The sequence below is a fragment of the Chionomys nivalis genome, chromosome 1, assembly GCF_950005125.1.
Source record: "Chionomys nivalis chromosome 1, mChiNiv1.1, whole genome shotgun sequence".
Taxonomy (NCBI): Eukaryota; Metazoa; Chordata; class Mammalia; order Rodentia; family Cricetidae; genus Chionomys; species Chionomys nivalis.
In genome coordinates, this window is record NC_080086.1 from 54,386,717 (window position 1) to 54,408,579 (window position 21,863).

General features: G+C 39.6%; 1 protein-coding gene across 2 annotated transcripts in view; it reads right to left on the minus strand.

The window, feature by feature from the left end:
* Tafa1 (TAFA chemokine like family member 1) overlaps nucleotides 1-21,863 on the minus strand; it is a 519,205-nt gene that overhangs the window by 162,195 nt on the left and 335,147 nt on the right. The gene's annotated exons all lie outside the window — the stretch shown is intronic.

Here is a 21,863-nt window from a genome sequence, read left to right on the forward strand (position 1 = left end):
TTCAAAATCACAAATCTAATATACAGAGGGACATCTCTTGTTATCTCTGGGATTGCTGAACAAACATACATAGGAATCTACAAGGTCAAATACACTTCCACCTGTATACTGGATATGAAAACAGTTTGCCACTCCACTCTGGATGTCTGCACAAGAAAGAACAGAAAGAACTCAGAAAGGGCATCACTGCTAAAAGCTGTTTTCCCTGTGCTTTATCTCCTTAAAAGAACTTCTGTACCTGTTCCTCTGACTGGAATTTTCTATATGGCTGGATTAGCAAAGAAGCCAGACTCCACCTAGTATGAGTGTCTTCCGTGTACAAGACTGGAAGCTGTCATAAAGAAAACACTACTTATAACAGCCTTTCAAGAAATTAAATGACAAAATAAAACCAAAGGAACGATGCTGGTCCTCATTAGCCAACAACGTCTCCCTTGCCTAGACTACTTATTATTCTTCTGGGAACAAACAGTCCCTTCCATTTTGACCACAAGCATTCATCAATACCCAAAGTGATAATATAATGGGGCTGCTTTGCTACATCAACATGGACAGGTTTCCCTGAAGCAAGTTGCTAAGTAAGAAACAGTTCTTGGTTACACAATCCTTTTTTAGAAGATTTACTTCCATTCAGTTGCTTAAATAGTTCCTGAATTCTTGTGTGTTCAGCACAGTTCTGGGAAGGATAGAAGAAAGAAATGTTGTAGACATAATTCTTGTCTACTGAGAGCTTGCAATGTCATTGACAAGAGGAGACACGAGCATAGCATCTTTATCTCTCTGTGACAAAGTACACGGTGTCATTGCCCCTTGCAGATTTCCTCACATATCTTATAAACAAGGCAGCTCGGCTGAGAGCCCAGTTGTAAAGCTCTTTGTCCTAGACAGAATTGTATCCAGACCCCATCCATGCCTGCCCTGAATGTGTGCTGCTAAATCACACATTTAAATGGTAAAAGTGTTGCATGGTTTCTGCCATTTGTGAATTCTAGCTCTGTACCTTCAGACGTGAGTCTATAGCCTGAAGTAACCGCAGAAACCAGGAAGGTAAGGTGCACCATGGTGACAGGGAGAAGGAGCTCTAGGGAAAGGGTAGGACACTGGTGCTATGAAGGTGGAAATGGAAAAACAGGGCAAAATTTACCTAGGGAGGGGGAGAGAGAAGAGTGACATGGATGGATACTGAAGAAGGAGTGGTTGAAAAAAAGAAACCATTAAGGATATTTGAAAGAGTCATATGGAACATATTATGCTATGTTTACTTTAAAACACACATACAGTATGTGTAAGTATATATGTCCACATACACACAGTATAAGTAAATAATATATTTATGCCATATGGGGTGATATGCAAAAAGCCATAGACTAACAAAGATACCAGTGTCAGGCATGGGAAACCTCCCTTTGAGTCATTGGTCCAAGTGTCTAAAACCTCCCAAGCCGAAACAGACTATTGCCATTTCCCCTGGTTTCCTACAGCAAGAGTTGGAAGGAAAAAAGCAATGAAGATTATTTAAATTTAATATTCATGTATGAAATTCTCAAATAATTAAAAAATTAACTTACAGAAGAAAAATTGGGCTGAGAAGATGGCTCAGTCAATAAAGTGCTTTCCACAAAAGACCTCAGTTTAGTCTCCAGAGTAGACATTTAAAAAAAAGCCAGGCATAGTGATATATACTTGTAAGCCTAGATAGCACTGGTGAGGCAGACCTAGTTAATCCGGGGGCTTGTTGGCAAGCTATCAAAATCTACAGGCCACTGAGAGAACCTGACTCAAAACCGATAAGGGGGATGGTAGAGACTTAGTAATGACAGCTGAAACTATCCTCTGATGTCCACAAACATGCATGGGTATCCTTAAACATATATATGCACACACACACACACACACACACATTAGATATAAATGTGTACAATTGCCCCAGTTTAGTGTTGTATGAACTGCTTAGTGCTCACTGTGGGCAGCTCTCAATTCTGAAATGAACTGGCTCTTTGTCGGCTTTTCTGTAGAAGAGGCCAGTGGATCTACAATGTTTCGCTTCCACTATGGAAAGAACCCAAGCACCTGTGCTCCACACCTTGTGCGTGCCCCCAAAAGTGCTTGTGAGTATAACTGGGTGAACTTCAAGCAATTTTAATTCCACAGGAGGGAAGTTGAAACTCAAAACACCTCCTGGGGTGATGATAGGACCCGAAATGTAGGCATCTCTAGGCAAGTGTTTCTCCACTTAACAGTTCAAGTTCCTTCTCTACTGTTTCTACTCCATACCTCCTGTCTCCATCTTTCCCAAGGATTTGATTTAAAATGGAGTTTTCCACCAGAATTAGCTGTGCCATTCAATAAAGTAGCTCCAGCCATTGGCACGTGTGGCCCTTGCTATTAGCATTTGAAATGTGAGTGGTATAACTGAAGAGTTAGCTGGACTTTAATTTTATTCCATTTCAAGTAAATTTAAGTGGCCACATGTAGCTTGTGGATAAGAGTGTGAAAAGAAGCCCCAGCATTTCCCAGGCACAATCATCTTTCTCCACACTGCAAGGGATGGGCTCCTCATCCTGTGACAAAGGGCTCATTCCCTGCCTTCTGTCTCCAGCTAAGAGAAAACTCATCATGATGTTGAGCCAACATTTCTTCCTAACTTCTACTTCCTTGGTCTGAGTTTCCCCCTGAAGCTACATAAAACATGTTTAATTGGTCTCACAAAACAGTCTGTATTAATACTCCTTGCCGCATGCAAATGTTGGCAATTACAAAGCCCTCCAGGGTTGGGATTTAAAGAGGCTGCAGTGCAGACTCAGAAGGCACAGGTGATGATGGTATCAAGGTGATGAAGAAACTCATCATTACATGCTAGCTAGCATTCTCTGTGTGTCAAGCCTTGCAACAGCTCCTCTCTACTCCCCATAATAGCTCTCCAGGTCCAGTGCTAGGAAACAGGAACCAAGACAAGTGTGCATGTATCAGCATACATGTTGAAAGAGATGAAGCCTGAGTTCTAAACTACAGAGTTGGAATTCAAAGTTCACATGTTTAATCATGCTGCAGTCTGGCTTCCCAAGACCACAATCAATGACACAGAAAAATAGCTCTGTGGTGACAAGGACCTTGGGCCTAGAACCTTTTGCTAGGTAGTAGGAAGGCAGAGAACATTATAGCTCTGGGTTGCCAAGAGCCTCACCATTGTCACAGAATACTGGCTTGGTAGGGAAAAGCCAGTTCTCAAATGTCCAGAAGTATCTAGAATTTGGAAAAATGTTCTTGGCACAGACTTCAAACTGAAATGTTTATGGCGTCTGGGAAGCTCACAGAAGTGCATGTGATGGGTTATTTATTGAAATGAATGCATATATACATGTTTGTGCATGTAAATGTGAGTATGCATGTTCCAAAGCAGATCTTAATGTTTACATAGAAAGCAATTTACCAAGTAAGCCATCTTTTCAGCCTTTAAAGGAATCTTTACTTCTTTAACGTTTTCTTTTCCTATTTGTCTTTTTGTCAGAATGCCTTTGAGCACAGTAATTATCCCATTGTCCTTGTCTGTGTCACAATAAGAGGTGGACAGTGAGAATAATGGCTGTAAATGTGTATCACTGTCCGGGAAGCAATAGAGAGTAGAGGAGACTGTGGAAAATGAAGGTCCAAAAACACCATTTATAAAGGGGCAATAGTGAGTCAGTAGAAAATGGGATTCTTGCCATGTGCTGCCCATGTTTCCAAGGGGCATATTAAATTAATGCATTTTATGTGAAATGTTTTACTTTTAAAATATTGATAAATGATTAGACAAAACATGACCCTGCACTAAAGCATTATAGAATATATATTTGAGTCTTATAATGAAAGAGAAAACTTTTGTTTCTCTTTTTAAAAAGGAAGTTAAAGAAAAGCCAGTGGTGGTCAAAGCCTGAGGTCAGAGACTCTACATGTAGTCCACAGGCTGTGGTATGTATACTTTGTTCAGGTTCATGTACCATATCTAGTGATAGGAAAGTTCAACCCAAGAGATCAAAAATGCATTGTGCAAAGATATAAATCAGTTGCATGATTTGGTCTGAAGCCTGCCTTTATTTCTGCTCAGGCCAGGGCTGATTAACCCTGGAGTGGTAGGTAACACAATTTTCTTTGTTTAGTCCACACTGGAGCAAAGCAAACCTTAGTGAGTTCACTTGTGACGATCATTACAGGGATAGAGCTGAGTGACCCTGCTGTTGATGAAGAACATTCTGCTTCTTCCTTCCCACTGGCCTTCCTTCCCTGCTCCCTACCTCAGGCTTAGCTTTTCTCTTTGTTCAATGTTTCTGGATATCAAGGTTTTCCTCCCATTGCTTCCTACTTTGTCCCAGCCCCTGTGACCTGAAGAGCCAGAGTAGACATCGAGTATTGACCATAAATACAAAAAGATGTACTTAGCCACAAGCAGACTCAGAAATACTGCTAAGCATCAACAGCTTTTCAAAACAACAAGAAAGAATCATTGCTGAAGTGTTCATGTCACAGAAGTCACATGACCTTCTCACAGTTGAACACACAAGATAAGGCAAGGATCCTCTATAAATGGCTAGCAGACTTACCTGTCTTAATGAAAGAAACAGTCAAGCAATCCATCTACATTGTGAAGGACCAAACAGAGATGAGCACTAGCTAGGATACAGACATCTGAAGTCTACTATCTGGGCCAGTTGCATATGATGCATGGAAGACAAAAATGTAAAGTCAGAATCTACGGAGGAGTGAAATAATGCCTGCAAAGGAGGGAGCTGTATCTGTGGCATGTTCTATCTCCCTTACAGGGCACAGTCTAAGGACAAAGAGCAAGTCACCCCTTCTGTGGAAATGTACAATTTTAGCAGTTCAAAGAAGCATTTTTACCAGTTTGCTACCTTGCTCCTGGGACAGAAGGAAGATGCAGTGGAAATCTGCAAGGAGCTATGCGTATTCTGGAGGTTGTCCTAATAAGAGGCAGTAAGGTATGGAGAAGATGACTCAGTCAGCAACATCTTGCCTTGAATATCTTGATAGACCCATGTTCTATCCCCTGGACCCACATAAAAAGCTAGGCACGGTGTCAAGAGTTTGTGATCCTGGCACTGGGGAGGCCAAGTCAGGAAGACCCCTGATCTAGCCAACCTAGACTGTTTGGAGAGTTCTTGGTCAGTGAGACCGTGTAGCATAAAACAAGGTAAAGAGTGTGTGCACAACATCATCAGGGTTGACCTCTGGCCTCCACATGCGCACATGGGTACCAAGTACCTGCACATAAACACATACGTGGTCTGTTCCTTTGGTTTGTCTCTTCCTTAAACATTGATTGCACATCACTGGAGAAGCTATACAAGCTGGGATTCAGAGCCATCTCAAGTATTTTCATTCTCTGAGTATCTCCTATGTATATAAGTTACACATGGTAGCTAACAGTGTCTATTTTTTATCAATCTGTCTTTTATAATGGAATTCATTTTGTTCTCAACCCGCAGTTACAGAAAAGCTTTTATAGTATATGGAATCAAATTGATGGAATGAGAATCATTTTGGTGTGGTTTATTTGATCACAATTATCATCTTGATTAGTGACTGGCCTAGAAACTTGAGGTCAGCGACTGAGATGCTGCTTTTCAGCAGGCGTCCAGTGGTTCTTGTAATCAAGTCACAAGAATCAAGGCTCTCCTTGCTTCTGAGCTGATGTTCTAATGTTGGGTGCTCCCTGGAACCATCAACAGAACTGGCTTCCACCTCTGTAGATTTTGACTTCATTATTCAGGAGCTTAAACCAACCCCCAGGAAATGAAAGAACTGATTAGAGAATGTCGTTCATGGTTGGGGTGGGAAGCTCTGCCTTCCTTAAATGACCGTGAGCAGAGAGCAGCTTAGAAACATCAGACGCTTTCTCCACTCCACCCACCAACCAGAGCACAGGCAACAGCAGGGATATGCTCATAAAATGTAGAAGTCAGTGTTCCAAACTACAAGTAGCCTTGATGGTTTTTAAGATGGAAAGATATTGTGGGGAGGGGGATAGAGTAAAGGCATGTACAACATGAAGGAGGAAGGATGGATTTGCCAAGTGGTGGCGGTGAAATGGGTCCAACAAGAGGGAGACAGGAAGTGCATGTGAAGTACAGTGGGGGTACGAGGATGACTAAGAACAAAGAAAAATGACAAAAATGTATAAAAAAAATACCACCATAAAACTCATTACTCCCTATGTTAATTTAGTAATAATGAAAAAGAAGGAAGGAAGGAAGGAAAAGAGGGAGGAAGAAAGGGAGGAAGGGAGGAAGGAAGAAGGAAGAAGGAAAAAGGAAAAAGGAAAGCCAATCCATCCTCATTATGGGGAGACCAGAGAGGTTAAGAGGGAAGTCTAAGGCCATGCAGTTCTTAAAGACACAGCACAGAGCTCCCTGGCACAGACAAGCAGACTCTTATCAGTGCTAATTGCATCTTGAATAGATGTCCTTAATGTAATTGACTCTGTCCTGAAGATGCATCCTTGTTCTTTTCTGTTTTAAAGGAATTTAAAGTATGTCTCCTGAATGGGAAATAGAATACTGCGCTTGCTTTATACTGGCAGTTCTGTAAACTTCAGAGTGAGTAGGAAACATTCTGGAACCCTTTTAAAATGCAAGATCGTAGAAGACTGACTCAGGAAATCTGTGTGTTGGATAAGATTAGAACTGGTAATCCCCGTTCTAATCCAATCATAAGCAAGGGCCTTCCCTAATCACCCTCAAAATTTTAGGAAGCTGACTGAGAAGCCCCTGCCCTGTCATTTGATCCCTGCCACTGGTGTAAGATACAGTCAGTGTCTATGTATGTCTTTCTATGCATATGTATATGCAAGTTTTTGTTAGCATACAAAGCAATATGTTTTATTATGGGATTTTCATACATATATTTCATCTTTCTCTCATTTATCCCCCTCCTGCACTGACCTCTCCATACTCCTTAAGTCAAAGTCATAGAGACAACCCTTCAGAGGGCAGGCAAACATTTCTAATGACTCAAACAGACTGTTGGGAACTCAGAGGGACTACTGGGGACCTTGGCAAACTGTTTGGCTCATGCATATCTGAAAGAGAACTGTTTTGCTCTGTATCGGGGCTACTATTATGATATTTACCCAAAGGTGCTAATCTTTACCTCTTCCTCTCCCATCCCTCATTGCCAGAATCAAAAGTGATGATCTCCATCAGGGTTCTACAGTCTGTGACATGAGGGTCTAATCCACCCAGTCACCTGTCTCTCCCAGTAAAATTTTATTGGAACATTCAAACACTTGATTAACGAATTTTCAATAGCCTTTGTTTTCTCATATTGATACAGTCAAGTATCTGTGACAGGCTTTTGGTCCTCTAAGCCTAAAATATTTATTATCTGGACCTTTACAGATAAAACTTGCTGGCCCTGGTCAAAGTAGTTTTTGCATGAAATTTTAAAATTTAAAATATTCAAAATTTCATAAGACCACATGTCCAAATGGCAAAGAACTTAACAGATGCTTCTTTTACTATATGTATGGATGGGCTACAGCTCCACAGGGTAAAGCATCCACAGGGCATTCATTTCAACAATACCTTTTCATAAGAGAAAATGCCAGGAAAAATGAGCACTTGAGTTATGCTATCTGGTTAGAACACGATCAGCAATTAAAAACATTTTGCTTGCAGGAGGAAAGGGCAATAGTAGACAAGGATACCTTTGGATTAAGATAGTAAACACAGATTTAAAATTTTCAAATAGAAAAGAAAACTTCAAAGAGATCCAGTCTAGATAAAAGAGCCTGTGGGAGGATCCACCTCAATTTTTATGATGCTCTTGAAAAAAACAGAAAAATCTCCCCAAAACATACAGAATAATTCAGGAAGGGTTTTCAGAAATACAAAAATAATAGCAGGTCCTTACAGAAGATAGATACAGGAAGCAGATTGCCATCAGCCTTTTAATAAGATGTTGACATAAGAGGGCTGGTTTGTCTTAGAATCAAAGTCTTCAGAATGTTTACCCATCATGTTTTAAAATCAGCGAAAGCCTTTCCAGTTGTTTTTGCCCCAGCCGTTAATTTTAGGAGCCCTTGATCTTTCTGCTGCAGCCTTTCAAGCACACTGGTTCTCATGAAGGAACGCGATCCCCGTGGCTGTGGAGGGATTGCAGTAATTCATTCTCACACTTCATGTTGAGTTTTAAAAATTGCTTTCAGAGGTGTCAGGGAACGGAGGAGTAAAGGAAGAAAACAAGGGTTATAAAGAAGCCAGTGTTGAAATATTTCAGAACTGCAGCAAGATGGAATTCTCTCAGAATTCATTGGCACTTCCAGGAAACTTACCCAAACCAAGGCACAGGAGAGAAATTAGAAAAAGAGGTTTTATGTGATTCATGAATTAAATTTCTTATTTTCATTTTTTTTTAAAAAGTGTGTGTGTGTGTAGACACACCTCTACATTATGTATGCATCTGCATGTTACATGCATAAAGGTTAATTCTGTACAGTATCCTTCCTCAGGATACCATTCATTTTTGTTTTTGTTTTTTGAGAGAGGGTTGCTTATGGGACTGGGACTCCCCATGAAGGTTAGACTGTCTGACCAGGGAGGACAAGAGAGCATTCTGCCTCTGCCTTTGCACTGGGGTTATAAGTGGGGACGAAAAGCAGGCCTGCCCGCAGCTCCATCTATACAAGTGCATGCCACACCCATCGTGCCTGGCTTTTCTCTTAAACTAGGTTCTAGGATGTTTACTGGGCAAGCGACTTTACTGAATGAGCTATCTCTGCAACTCCTTCTTCTAAATTTCTATCTTAATTTCTAGGAATAATATGGGATATATCAAGGTATTGAAGAATACAAACCTACTTACAGCAGAATGCAATTCAATGGGTAGCAACTCCTCTTGCAACCTATGAAGCATCCATCATAGGCAGAATGATAAACACAAATAAAAGTAATAGTAGTCAGTCACCACGCACTTCCATTGTGCAAAGCTCCAAATAAGCATGTTATACATATTAACTTCTTCAGTTCTTACAAGGTTCTCAGATCTTACAAACTAGTGGTCGAAAGTTTGCCATGTGGAATACAGCTAACAAGGAGATAAGACCAGAACCAAGACTGTGCTCTTTAGAATATTTGCTTTTCAGTGACCTTGTGAAGAGTGGCTTCTTTACAGAGTAGAGGGTAAGTGCTCCCTGGAATTGCCTTCTTACAATTACTTAGCAAATGGCAGCACCAGAAGAGCTAGTGGCCAGTCTTCTGCCTTTGATAGGCATTGGATAATATTTGCATTCAGGGAATTGTTTATAAATACATTGAGATAGAGGAGGAGAGTGCTCCAAGAGTTTGCTTCCTGGATAGGTTACTATGGATAAGTTGCAAAGATGGATAAAAGTAGAGAAGAGGGCTCTGATTTCCTGCTGATGGGACTATTCAATGTGATTAAAAAGTATTCTGTTGCCTCCACTGCTAAAAATGTGTAAAGGCCGTAGGGATTAGAAGAAGAGACTAGAGAAGGGGAAGGAGTAGAGAGCCTCGTCTCATGGCCCAAATCAGTTCCCATGAGCCAAATAGATTGAAACTGGATTTGTTATTGTAAGTTTTATTGGAATAGGAAATATATGTCCCTTATATCTCATCTACAGTGTTCTGTATGGTCTAGAGAAGGTCTATGATAGCTACCCTTTCAGTTTGGAGTTAGTGAGTTTATAGAGTATAGAGCAAACAAAAGTAAAATAAAATACAGCAAGTGGCCAATGGATGGAAGCAGCAAACAGAGAGCAAGATGCCATCCAATTGGGGGTCTAAAATCTTTCAGCAGAAATTATCAGGGAAACCTCTTTGAGGCAATCAGCTAGAGTTTCCAGTCAGGAAAGACTTCTCAGCAAAATATTAAATAGCTGCAGATCGCTGTTATAAAATCAGGTGTTGACAACATCTAACAGAAACCACTGGACAAGCTGAAGCAGGTAGCTTGAGTTCCTGTTGCACTTTCTCTACATGGCTGAGCTTTCCACCGTGGCACTTTCAGCTCCCCTTTCCCACTGTGGCCACTTTCATAATTTGTGATAAACTATTGTAATGTCTGTTGAAAATGGTTGGCCTTCTAGCTATTCTCAAGGACACAATGCTCTTACTCTTGGGCTCATTTGCTCTTCTCTTCCTTCCCTGCTGCAAAGTTAAGGTGTCAGCTCAACTCTGGGAAAGAGTCTTTGGAGGATACTTATAAGGCGCATGTCTGGGTCTGAAACGCAGGGTGGAGGAATCTCAACTTCTCAGTGAGCTCAAAGGGAGCATGCTGATTTACCATTGTAATGTATATTTCATATGGCTCTATACATGATGGTACAGTAACAGGGATTGCATAATTGCAAGAGGCCTGCAAAACCTAAAATCCTATTGTATCCATCACAATAGGAAGCAGCTTAGCTCTCCTCTAGAGAAGCCCGACTGTGTCACAGGGGAAATGTGTAGGTGCTGCATATCAGAGAACCAGTTCCAGCCAAGACCTACTGTGGAGAGTAAGATTTACTGAAAGTAAGAGTTTTTTTAAAAAAATGCCTGAGCCCCATAGATCACTTATATCAGTGGTTCTAGTGTGAGAGAGCAAGAGAAAGGGCACTTTAAACCGCAAGTGGAATCACTTAAGGCATTGTTGTTAATTGACACATCTAATAACCAGTAATTAGAAGGTGAAATCTCCCATCGTGATTTCACAGTGAAGATCAAATGCTCTGTGGATGTGTAATGCCAAGAACATTCCAGAGGAAGTAACTGGTGCACATTAGCAATGGTGGCTAAAGAACTAGAGCTAAGTACAGGGTAAGAGCAAGTCCTTGCCACTCAGTAGAGAAAACATACCAGGTCCGACATCCTGCCTGAGGATTCACTGGAAAGGAGAATTTGTCAAATGGCATCATGCACACTGTAGCTTGTGGTACTCAATCCACTGTCCTTTAACTGTTTATGTATCTTTATCCCAATGGCCATACATTTCTTTTTCCATTCATTATAGAGAGAAATGAAGAGCACTGTGTACAATTCATCACTTAAGGCTATAGAGCAATTCTATTCAGAATATGCAAGCATATATATATGTGTGTGTGTGTGTGTGTGTGTGTGTGTGTATAATGTCATACTGTACCAGCATATGAGGCTGTTTTGTTTTGCTTTAGCATTCAATGGACTTAATATGACCAAAGTCTCTATGACAATGGCCAAAGAATATAAAATAGAGAAATGTTAGCCATCGTTGCCAGCCAATGTTTCTGCTGTCTTCATAAGATAAAGGCCAAATATCTTGGTGTAAATCTCTAATCCTCAAACTTTAGAGGTGAGGGATGATAGGAAGATCTCAAGTTCAAGGTCATCCTGAGCTGTGTTTTAAAAAGACTTGGGGCTTCAGGGAATGAAAACACCAGGTAGTCAGCTTTCTCTAATGGGGCACACAAAGCTTGACTCTAGCTGAGTGGGCTACATGTTGTTGTTATATTTCTCAGTAGCTTCACTTCATTCCAATCCCCATGTTGTAGCTACTGAGGACACAGGCTACAAACAATAGCAGGTAGGCATTCAGCCATCCCCTCTCGGTACCCCAGGTCTGTGACTCAGCAAGCTGCTGACTCTCCTTGTCCCCCAGAGAGAGAATGGATATTTTAACATTGTCAACCCATCTTTTGTTCCACCCTTTTGTCCCACCTTCCTTCAAATGCTATTATATAAATTTTCAACAAGGCATATCTGATTTTCTAGAATCAAATTCCAATCCTACATCTTACAAGCACACCATTTTTAGAGAGGATCTGAGTTCTACCCCTATCTCTGAGAGTATTTTCCAGGCAAGAACAAAAGCTTGGATGAGTTATTATCTCTCCACCCTCAGGAAATAGTGGCCCAGGTTTCTTCTGCTTCCTTGTTTAGTTGAAATGTCACTCTGCTGTTCTTATCAGTGGATTGCTGATTTCTCTCACTTTTTACCTACCTTCTTACGCCCTGAGTACTGTTAATCCCTTTTCTATTTTCCCCCAGTCAGAGGATTTTCCTGTGCAAAAGAGCAACTCTATTCTGTATTCAGTGCATCATGTGAAATTGCATCCTGTAGAAGAAAGGACAGCCACACTGAGAGCTACAGGCACACAGGAGCTTCAGAGCAGGGGCTGGTAGGTCTTTGATGAACTTTCTTCTCCGTCTAGACCAGAGACTTTATCTGTCCCAGACTGTTCACTCTGTTATGGTACACCATAACTTAGGCCTTGATGAAAATTCTATGGGAATTTCAACAGGGTACAAACAAGGAGTCTCCAGAGGCTGACAGCTGGTCTCCTCTGACACAGCAGTGTCTTCTCATCCTGGACAGTGAGTGTCAGCAAAGGCTGACATTATACAGGCTACATATGCCACCAGTCTCCTTTAGTCAGAAGGAACTGAGCTTCATTTTTCATTTTGAAGACTGTAAAGGAACCTGGATCCACTTGTCAATCATGCAGTTGGTGACAGAGCACAAGTCATATGCTGCATGGCCTCTGAGTGCCACCTCCCTCATCTCACTTTGCATGTCTTTGTTACAGAGAGAACAAAAGAACCCGCTTCTAAGATATTAATAAATCAAGTAAAAATGACACAAACAGTGGTCACAGTCCCTGGAAGCTAAAGATCTATGTTCAGCTGCCTTCTCCATGTCTCTGTGCTGTAAAACAAGGCTCAGATCCAGTTTAGGTCTGGGCTGGAACTCCAGTTCCTTGCTTCTCAGTTTGATCTGGTTATTTTGGTGGACTGAGAATATCAATTGATGCTAAGTAGTTAGTGTGAATTTACAGGTATCCTTGTTGTCTGGAGTGCCTTGAGACTGCTATGGTACAAAAGTCACCATTGAGTAGGAAGGCCCATTTATGAGATAGACTTGGTTCTGTAATTAACTTCTGCAATTGATGAGCACAACCAGAGGTCTCCAAACCTTCTAAAGTCAAGTGGTACCTTTGTGGCATTAGTAGATGCTCAACAGCCACATGAAGCTTTCTGTTTAGTTAGTACTTGATTCAAACACTTCCATAGATATGTATGCCTTAATAATTTAGAAGTCACCCAAACCACTATATTATAAAAAAGTTATATCACACTTTGCACACATATTAACTATTATAAAAATAAAATAGTGCTGTTTTGTAACTTCTAAAATACCAGAATCTGATAGCACCATGGTACTGAAATTGTCCATTTGTAAATGTTATGTTACATTTACTTATGCATTCATGTATATACGGCACAGAGCAGATATGGAAGTCAGATGGTAAATGGTAGGAGTCAGTCTGACCTTCCATCATGTTGGTCCTGTGGAATGAACTCAGGTCATCAGATCTGGTGGCAAGTACCTTTGCCTGTTAGCCATCTCACCAGCCATGACTTTAAAAAAAAAACACCGTAATTGCTGAAAACCCTGTTCTATAAAGGTGTAGGATCATTAAAAATACATATCAAACAGTATACATGATAAAGCAGTTTGAAAATTACATAGTAGTTCACTGTTCAAAATTTATTTAGGGATAATGCACTGTCTCAGTTATTTTAAAGTCTGCTGGATGAACTCAGGTCCTCAAATTGCACAGCAGTACATAAACACACAGTTTGAGAAGCAAGGATTGAAATCAAGCCATCTTCTTATCTCTGACTGGCAGGTCTAGGAGGCTAATATTGTGTTTAACACTTATGAGAGCCAAGAGCGGAATTGCCATGAACAGAGGCCAACCTCCTTCAACCTTTACTGTGCATAAGAATAACCCTTTACTGTGCATAAAATAAATAAATGTTTCCCTGTTCCAGAAATTATGATTCAGTAGAGTAATGAAATACTTCTAGAATCCGTGTTTCTCATTTTACCAAGGGTTTTATATGCAGGTGGTCTGAAGGCTACATTTGAAGAAAGACTGCTTGCAACCTAACATTTATTTTCTTGGGTTATATTAAAACACCAACAATCTAGGAAAGAAGAGTTAACCTGTGGCATTTTCTTCAGAATGGATAATAACACCCTTGAAGAAACCCCAGTGGCTGGCTCAGTAATGTTCTCTGATTGGATCCCCTAAGTAATTGATCTATAGATTCTGACCCGCCGCATGCGGGCTTTCCAAAAGCTCCCTGTTAGAGCAACTAGCCTATAGGAAATTTGATCTTTTAGATAGAAAAAAAAAAGCATTGAAAGGAAGAAAGATGCCTTGTGAGTGAAGAATCTATGATTAAATCCTAGAGGCTGCTCTGGATAAAGAGAAATTACGGTTATTAAATTCTTGGCAGATTACAGGGTAACAGCACCTCACACAGAAAAGGCCAGATCGGGTCTTTGTGATGGGTAACTCACTAAGCTTGAGAGGAGCAGGCTGTACTTCTTGAAGGATATTTGCCTACAGCATAATACCAATAATGGAAATAATATCAGATCATATAAAGTTGAGGCTTTTATTCTCCACAGAGCTGAGAAATGATGAGAGAGGCACTCTGGGAATTTTCCCTGTAGATTAAATATTTGAATCATGACTGGCGGAGACAATCACATTCAGTTTGAAAATTACTTTGCTATCTCAAGCATGCTGAAAAGAAAAGAGACTTTCGGTATCACAATTAAGACATGAAAATTTTATTTTCTGTGGGATTTGTGTAGTTAAGGAAAGAGAAAAAATATTTGAATGGTACTTAATGTTTTAGCTAAATTTAACTAGCTCATTTTCTGGCACCCATACAGGATAAACAAGTTCACAGCCTTTGTGGGCTGATTAAAGATATTCTGTTGATGCTCTCATCCATCCTGAATAGGATCAGTCGGTAAAACAGAACAAAAGCTAACTGCAGGAACATTTTTATTGTTAATGGAAGTGGCAAAGTCCACATTTTCTAGCACTTACTTTTGTTTGCATCCAAATTGGTGTGGACTTTGTTTTCTGATGAGACTTAAGGAGAATTTTGGGGACAAGAGGTGACATTTCTCCCTATGGATTTATTCCTATTTTTATTACTTTTCTATTATTATGATAAAACACCATGACCAATAGCAACTTATAGAAGAGTTTATTTTGACTTTGGGTTCCAGAGGAAGAGTCCATAAGAGTGGGGAGGGCACAGCTAAAGGAATGAGACTAGGATGCTAGCTGATCACATGGAATTCACATGTAGGAAGCAGAAATGGAGCAAGAAATGGGGCGAGGGTATAGACTCTCAAAGCTTGCCCCCAGTGAAGTTCTTCTTGTCCTGAGGCTCCACCTCCTAAAGGCTCCATGACCTCCATAGAGGGCTTAAGCCTACAGAGGTGTTTCTCATCCAATAGAAGGCAATTCCCTTATCTTTGCCAGGGCTAGTGGCGATTTTCTATGGAAGCTACCAGCTTGTTCAAAAGGGTTTGGAAACATTCCATAGATTCATAGGTCAGCTACCTCAGCTGAACTTCAGGGAAGATAGTAACCATCTAATGATGGATGGATGGATAGATGGATGGATGGATGGATGATAGGTAGGTGGATGGATGGATGGTAAGTATGTAGATAGATAGATAGATAGATAGATAGATAGATAGATAGATAGATAGATAGATAGCTGGATATGCAGGATTTCCATCTCAAAATATAAGTCCTTTCAAATATCAGTTCACAAAACCACCAGTTCTCAAGCTCCTTTGTATTCTAGTCTCCTTCAGGTTGAGCCTTCATTCCACACCTCCTCACCCTTGCTCAAGCTCCTGCCAAGCACAATCACTGGTATTTCTTGTTGCTCTTTCTGACCAATATCACTGCTTCCATGATTCCTCCTGGTCTAGAAGACCAGCTGACTGCTTCCTGACTTCTACCAACCAGTGTCTCCCACGGTATTTTATGTTACTTTTTCTAAGGCTTCTCCAGTGTCTGAGTCAGAGACACCCTTATCTTGACTGAGATAAAACAACAACAACACTTTAGTGCATACTCCCCTAAACCTACAAAGAACCACTACTTTCAATGTCATTGACCCCTCTACAGCTTTGCCATCATGTGACTAGGTAGTCACTCCTTTAGTTCTCAGTTTAGCTTAATACCCTCCAAAGCATTTGAAATGACTTTTAGTACAAGAGCTTTCTTTATACACATATTTCTTGTTTCTCTTGTAGAATATTTCATATTTTTTGAAAGAGAAAGAGCTTCAACTTTGTCTTTCTTTCTCAAATTCGGTTAGCATTCCCTTCTACATTGGTATGATTCTTTTAAAATTGCAATTGTGGTCTAAACTGAACCCCCTACCTCTAATAACTCAGGGCTCCCTTTACTTATAACTGTATTTTCTATGGTAAAATGCTAGCAAATGATAGAACAGCTTTAGTAAGACACATAATCAAATCCTATATTATACTTTGAGAAAAAAAAACAGCTCTTTCAATGTTTTGTTTAGAATCTAGTGCAATTTCTATGTCACCAAAACAACAAAGTGTAGCTCTGGTATGTAATACCAATCTGTAATTATTGAAGTACTTTCCCCTTAGTATGCATACACATTTTCATCCTTCTTATCTGACCCAACTTGGTACTGTCCATGTGACTTGTGTTAGCCAACAGGATGTAGGTAAAATCTACATTGCATGTGTCTAGCTGAAGTCCTCAAGAGATACTTGTTTTTCATTTGTTTGCTTGTTTTTACCCCACATACTATTGGTGGGAAAAGGCCACATCCTAGACATCTCCTTTCTTTTAAAATTGAGCCCAAATACCTGCAATTTGTTAACTTACAGAAAAAAAAAAGAACAGGTTTATTTAGATCTAGAAGGTCAAGACTGGACAGCCCTATCTGGCCAGGGCCACATGTGGCTGCACACATGGCATGAAAACAGGGACAATCCCCATGTGTGAAATGGAGGAAAAGACACAGGGGATGATGCACGGTGGAATAGCTTGTCCACAGTGACTAATTCAGGACTGTAGAGTAAGAGCTCATTTCCTTAAAACAGTCATTTCATTCAGACATAGTCAGTGACTCAAGAACCTTCCACTGCCCCTCCCATTTCCTAAATACTAAAGAACTAGGTCTCAACATGAGTGTTAGTGCTAACAAACAATATTTAAACCAGAGCATGACAGTGACTGTAGCTGTATACACAGCCTGGCTATAAGCCCAGATAAGCTTGTCTTGGATAGGGCAAACCAGAGACAAATCACCAAAGTCTATGAGTGAATAACAGAGAGTTTGAAGTCACTGAAGTTTGTAGTAATTTGTTATACAACAGTTAAAATACCAATAAATGACTAATGCATTTCTCAAACATTGAGTAGGCCTAGAACAAGTATGAAACATCATTTTCACAATAACTTAGAATAATCTTTTTTTTTTTAATTAAAGGCAGGGCTTTGTATATCACAAATTGGCCTCTAACTTACTATGTATCTAAAGATGTTGTAAAACTTTCAGTCCTCTTGCCTCCATCTTCCAAGCGCTGGGATTACAGCCATCTACTAACCACCGTGCTTCATTTATGCTGTGCTGGGAATCAAACCTCATATAGTTAGGCAAGCACTGTGCCAACTGATCTACATTGTCCGCCATCCTCGTCATTCCAGTATATGTTTTTAGAACCAGAAAGCAAAATTTGAATTCTGACTTAATTATTTTAAATCCCTCTAGCCTTGGGTTCAATAAAAAGGGGGGGAGCGATGATTCCTATTTTACAAGGTTTTGGTAGAGAGAGCAATGAAACATGGTGAACACACAATGCTATACGATCAGGGGCTTGACCTAGAATTTGGGACATAATAGATAAAAGATTACACAGATAAAAGATAAAACTAGACAATAAATAAAAGAGAGCAATGCGGTGAGCGTCAGCGTTCTTTTAGTTAGGGGGCATTTTGGCCACTTATTGTTCACAGAATCGCTAACACGAACTGAAACCTAGCGGAAAACAAGGATGGATCTTTTTGGTTGAGAGTCAGAAATCACTAAAAGGCAAAGCCACCTGCAAGGCCGCTTATTCAATATTGACAGTAGAGCACAGCCCAAGGCAATTGCTTTGGAATTAAACACAAGTTTGAAACGCAGACTTACTTTCTGAACATCAATAAACACTGACCATGTCAAAAAGGCCCTCTGAGATGTGATGGATGAAGTCCATTATTTAGGTAAAAATTAAGGCCTGGTCTCATCCAAGTGCTGCTAACAACAGGCATCAAAGATCTATACCAGGTAGCCCAGAACTCACCAGGGAAAAGAGTTTTCAACATAAGCTTGTACAGCAAAAACAAATACCCACATCATTAAATAAGCCCCAAGCCAGAAGGACTTTAAGCATTGCACTTGAACATGGGCTAATCTCATTTGACAGAAAGCCAGTAAGTGATTAGACACCTCCACCACGTGAGCTTCAGTGAATTAATGTCACTGGCTATGGACTCTTGTCTCGGGCATGCCACGCTGATCTGTTGTTTCTTGCTTTCCTTTAAATAGAACTGAGAAGACAGGCAATGTAATAGAAAGCAAAAGCTAGGGGGATGTGAATTTTACACAGCAAGGAATCCCTCAGAAGTGATGACAAACCTGCTCACTCATGTGACTTTGACACACAAGTTTGTAATTTCTTCCAAAATACAATATGGAAACACTTGGCAAGGAGGGGAGATGGAGCTTAGATATTTAAGAGACACACACACAGGCACAACATGAAACAGAAATAACAAATAGGAGAATCCCCCCATGTGTGTGTGTTATATATGTATGGGTGTTTATGTGTGTCTGTGTGTGCATGCAGAGACCAACAGTGAACTGCAAGTGATTTCCTCCACCACTTTCAACCTTCATTTTTGAGACAAGATTTCTGAGTGGGATATCCATCCAGTGAGCTCCAGGGACCTCTCTGTCTCAGCCCTACTTGTGCTGTTATAGATGTGCAGGTACATACCATCATATCCAGTGTTCAATCTTTCTATTGTTTGAGAAGTTTATACACATGTTGAACATGTTTTGAATAAATAATGTAAATTGTCAAACATTACAAGACATATTATCAAATGGACAACTTGCTGAAAATACCCACCCTGCCTAGCTTCCTAGTACTGAATCAGTATATAGTCATAGACTTCAATGAATGGCCAAAGATGTTTTATAAATATATTTGGTATTTAAAAGAGTAGCAATGTTTATATCAATGTTTATATTTCTGGATTTTCTCTAAAAATTGAATAGATAGGATAATTCTGTGTCATGGGGTGGCAGGGAAGCAGGTAAGATCCCAAATGCATGAAAATGAGACTCCAAAGTCACAGCAAACAGTTTCAGAGGCTGCCCATCCCAATATCATTAGAATCATCATGGTCAATATTTAAGGAAGGGACGCAATAAAATGGGCCCTTGACTAGCTGTTTTACCTATGTTACCTTTAATTCTCAATATGAACTGGATTTTTTTAGCTTAAACCAATGACCAGGGAGACTGTTTTACTTAAGTCCACACATCTGGCAAAAGGTGAGAATGGGCTTCAAGACCAGGACGGTCTGACTCCAAGCTTTCCCATCCATCATGATCTGATTACCACTTTCCCAACTCAGTATACTAATGCGAAATAGAAATAGTGACACATGCTGAAAGTAGTGGGCAAGGATTCAGGAACTGCAAAGAAAATTTACAAATCAAAGTTTGGCAAAACAACTAAGCAGTGTTTGCCATAAATAAATCTTCCATGTTGCCAGAAGTACCAAGGGGATTCCTTCCAAGGGAGGACATTTTTTGTTTCAGCAAATAATTCATGAACAAATTGAAATTCATTCTAGCGACTGATATCACTCATCATTTATCCATCAGTGTTTACAATTAATGGAAATTATTAGAGCAAGTTACTTAATAACCTTCCAAAGTAGATATGATAGTATATATCTTTAGCTAATGTTATGTGTATAAAAATATATGTCATACATTTTATAGCATATTCTCTAATTTAAAAAGTGGTTACAACATGATCATAAATCATTGGAAATGCCTGGAAATCTCAGTCATTTGGACATTTAAGTCACTTCTAATTCATCTCTTTTAAACTTAAAAGAGTCACAAATGTCATCATAAGAACGGCATATGGGAGAGGGGAGAAGGGGAAGGGAGAGAAGAGTAAATATATAGCTCAATAAAAACAATTGAAAAAAATAGATCAGAATACAATTGCAGACTTGGAAAATTTGATCTATGTTTGGATAACTCAATTCTTGCCATTTCTTGGGATTCAAAATAGGCAAATGATGCCATGGGATTGTTCTGAGTAGATGCTTAGATAACTGGATCCTCCCAGATCTAGAAAACAATGGACTTATACTGTTACTTTTATTCTTTTTATACTCCAACTCTGAATTTAAATAAAAACGTTGGCAATAAATTCAACAAATTTGCTCAATTCCAAAACTCTATCAGTCTGGAGGAATGACTAGCTTATTCTGTGAAGAGGGAGGTAAAAAATTCCAAACTCCTTCCAGATCAAGTTTTGTGATTGCAACCTTCATGCAAACATATTCCTTTTCATGAAAATGAAGAACAGTAACATTCAGGATCCGCAGCTCTGCCTATCCCTTGACAAGATACTAACATTTACTAGTGTATCAGGGTCAGTACACCATATATGAAATTCTGAAACAAGAATGCTTTTGTTTTTATTAATTTTACATCTTGGAATGCATTTTGAATTTTATAATATTTGCCTGTACATAATAACTCTTGTGGGGATGAGAGCCAAGTCAAAGGCACAAGATATTTCTGTTTCATTTCTACTATATCCATGTAGTGAAAAGCTAATTTTATACAATATTTTAAATATCTTGTCCATAAAGTAGCTGATGTGATAGTTTCCACGTGGGACATGGAAGAGTTCAAAAGGCTTTTGATTTTGTAGCTTATAGGGCTTGGGTTTTTTGGACTAAAGAATGCTAATTTGGGCTAATGAGATAGAATTTCTAGATGCCATGGGATACCTTGAGGTTGGAGCATTTAATTGCTTGGATTTACTTTTCTAACTTTCTTGTTTTCTATTCTTTTATGATATAATCCCAAAGTGGTAGGTCCACCATTTACAGGGTTCAGTGAATGAGCATACAGGTGAGTATATCATTGACACACCTTAGATTGTAAACAAAAACATAAAGAATGAGTAAAACTTGGGGCAATAGTATCAAGACACCTGTCTTTAGTGGGGACATTGGTATAAGTTTGAAATTTGTTAAAAATACAGGATCAGAGCTACTAAATCAGAGGATTTTTTTTTTTTTGAGACAGCGTTTCTCTGTGTAACAACTCTGATTATTCTGGAACTCACTTTGTAGATCAGGCTGGCTTCGATCTCACAGAGATCCACCTGCCTCTTGAGTGCAGTGATTAAAGGTATGTGTCACCATGCCCAGCTTTGAATCAGAGACTTTTCCAGAATGTAGAAAACCGGCATTTTTTTCTAGAAAAGACAATGCATTTCTTTAAAGCAAACTCACTATTCTACTCACATTGCTTAATACAGTTGAAAGAAACCTTGTTTATCTGTACACACATTATTGTTCAGTGGACTGAGAGTTTATTCTGATTTTATATGAAGACTTAGTAAGTAACTACATTTTCACAAGAAACTTATTCATTTGAGAATCTTCTCAGCCCGTATTCAAAGGTTTTCTCACAAATTCAGCAATGAAATAATTAAAATACACCATGTTTATTGAATCAAGCTATTACATATAGTAAGGATGTTTCCTATATCTATCTATCTGTGTGTGCACGTGTGTGTGCACCTATGAAGGCCAGAGATTGGTATTCAATACCGTTTCCAACCACTCCCACCCTATATTTTGACATGGGGTCTGTCTGTGTGTGCACTGGAGAGCGCCTTCCCTCTGTATACTCTCCATCATTCAT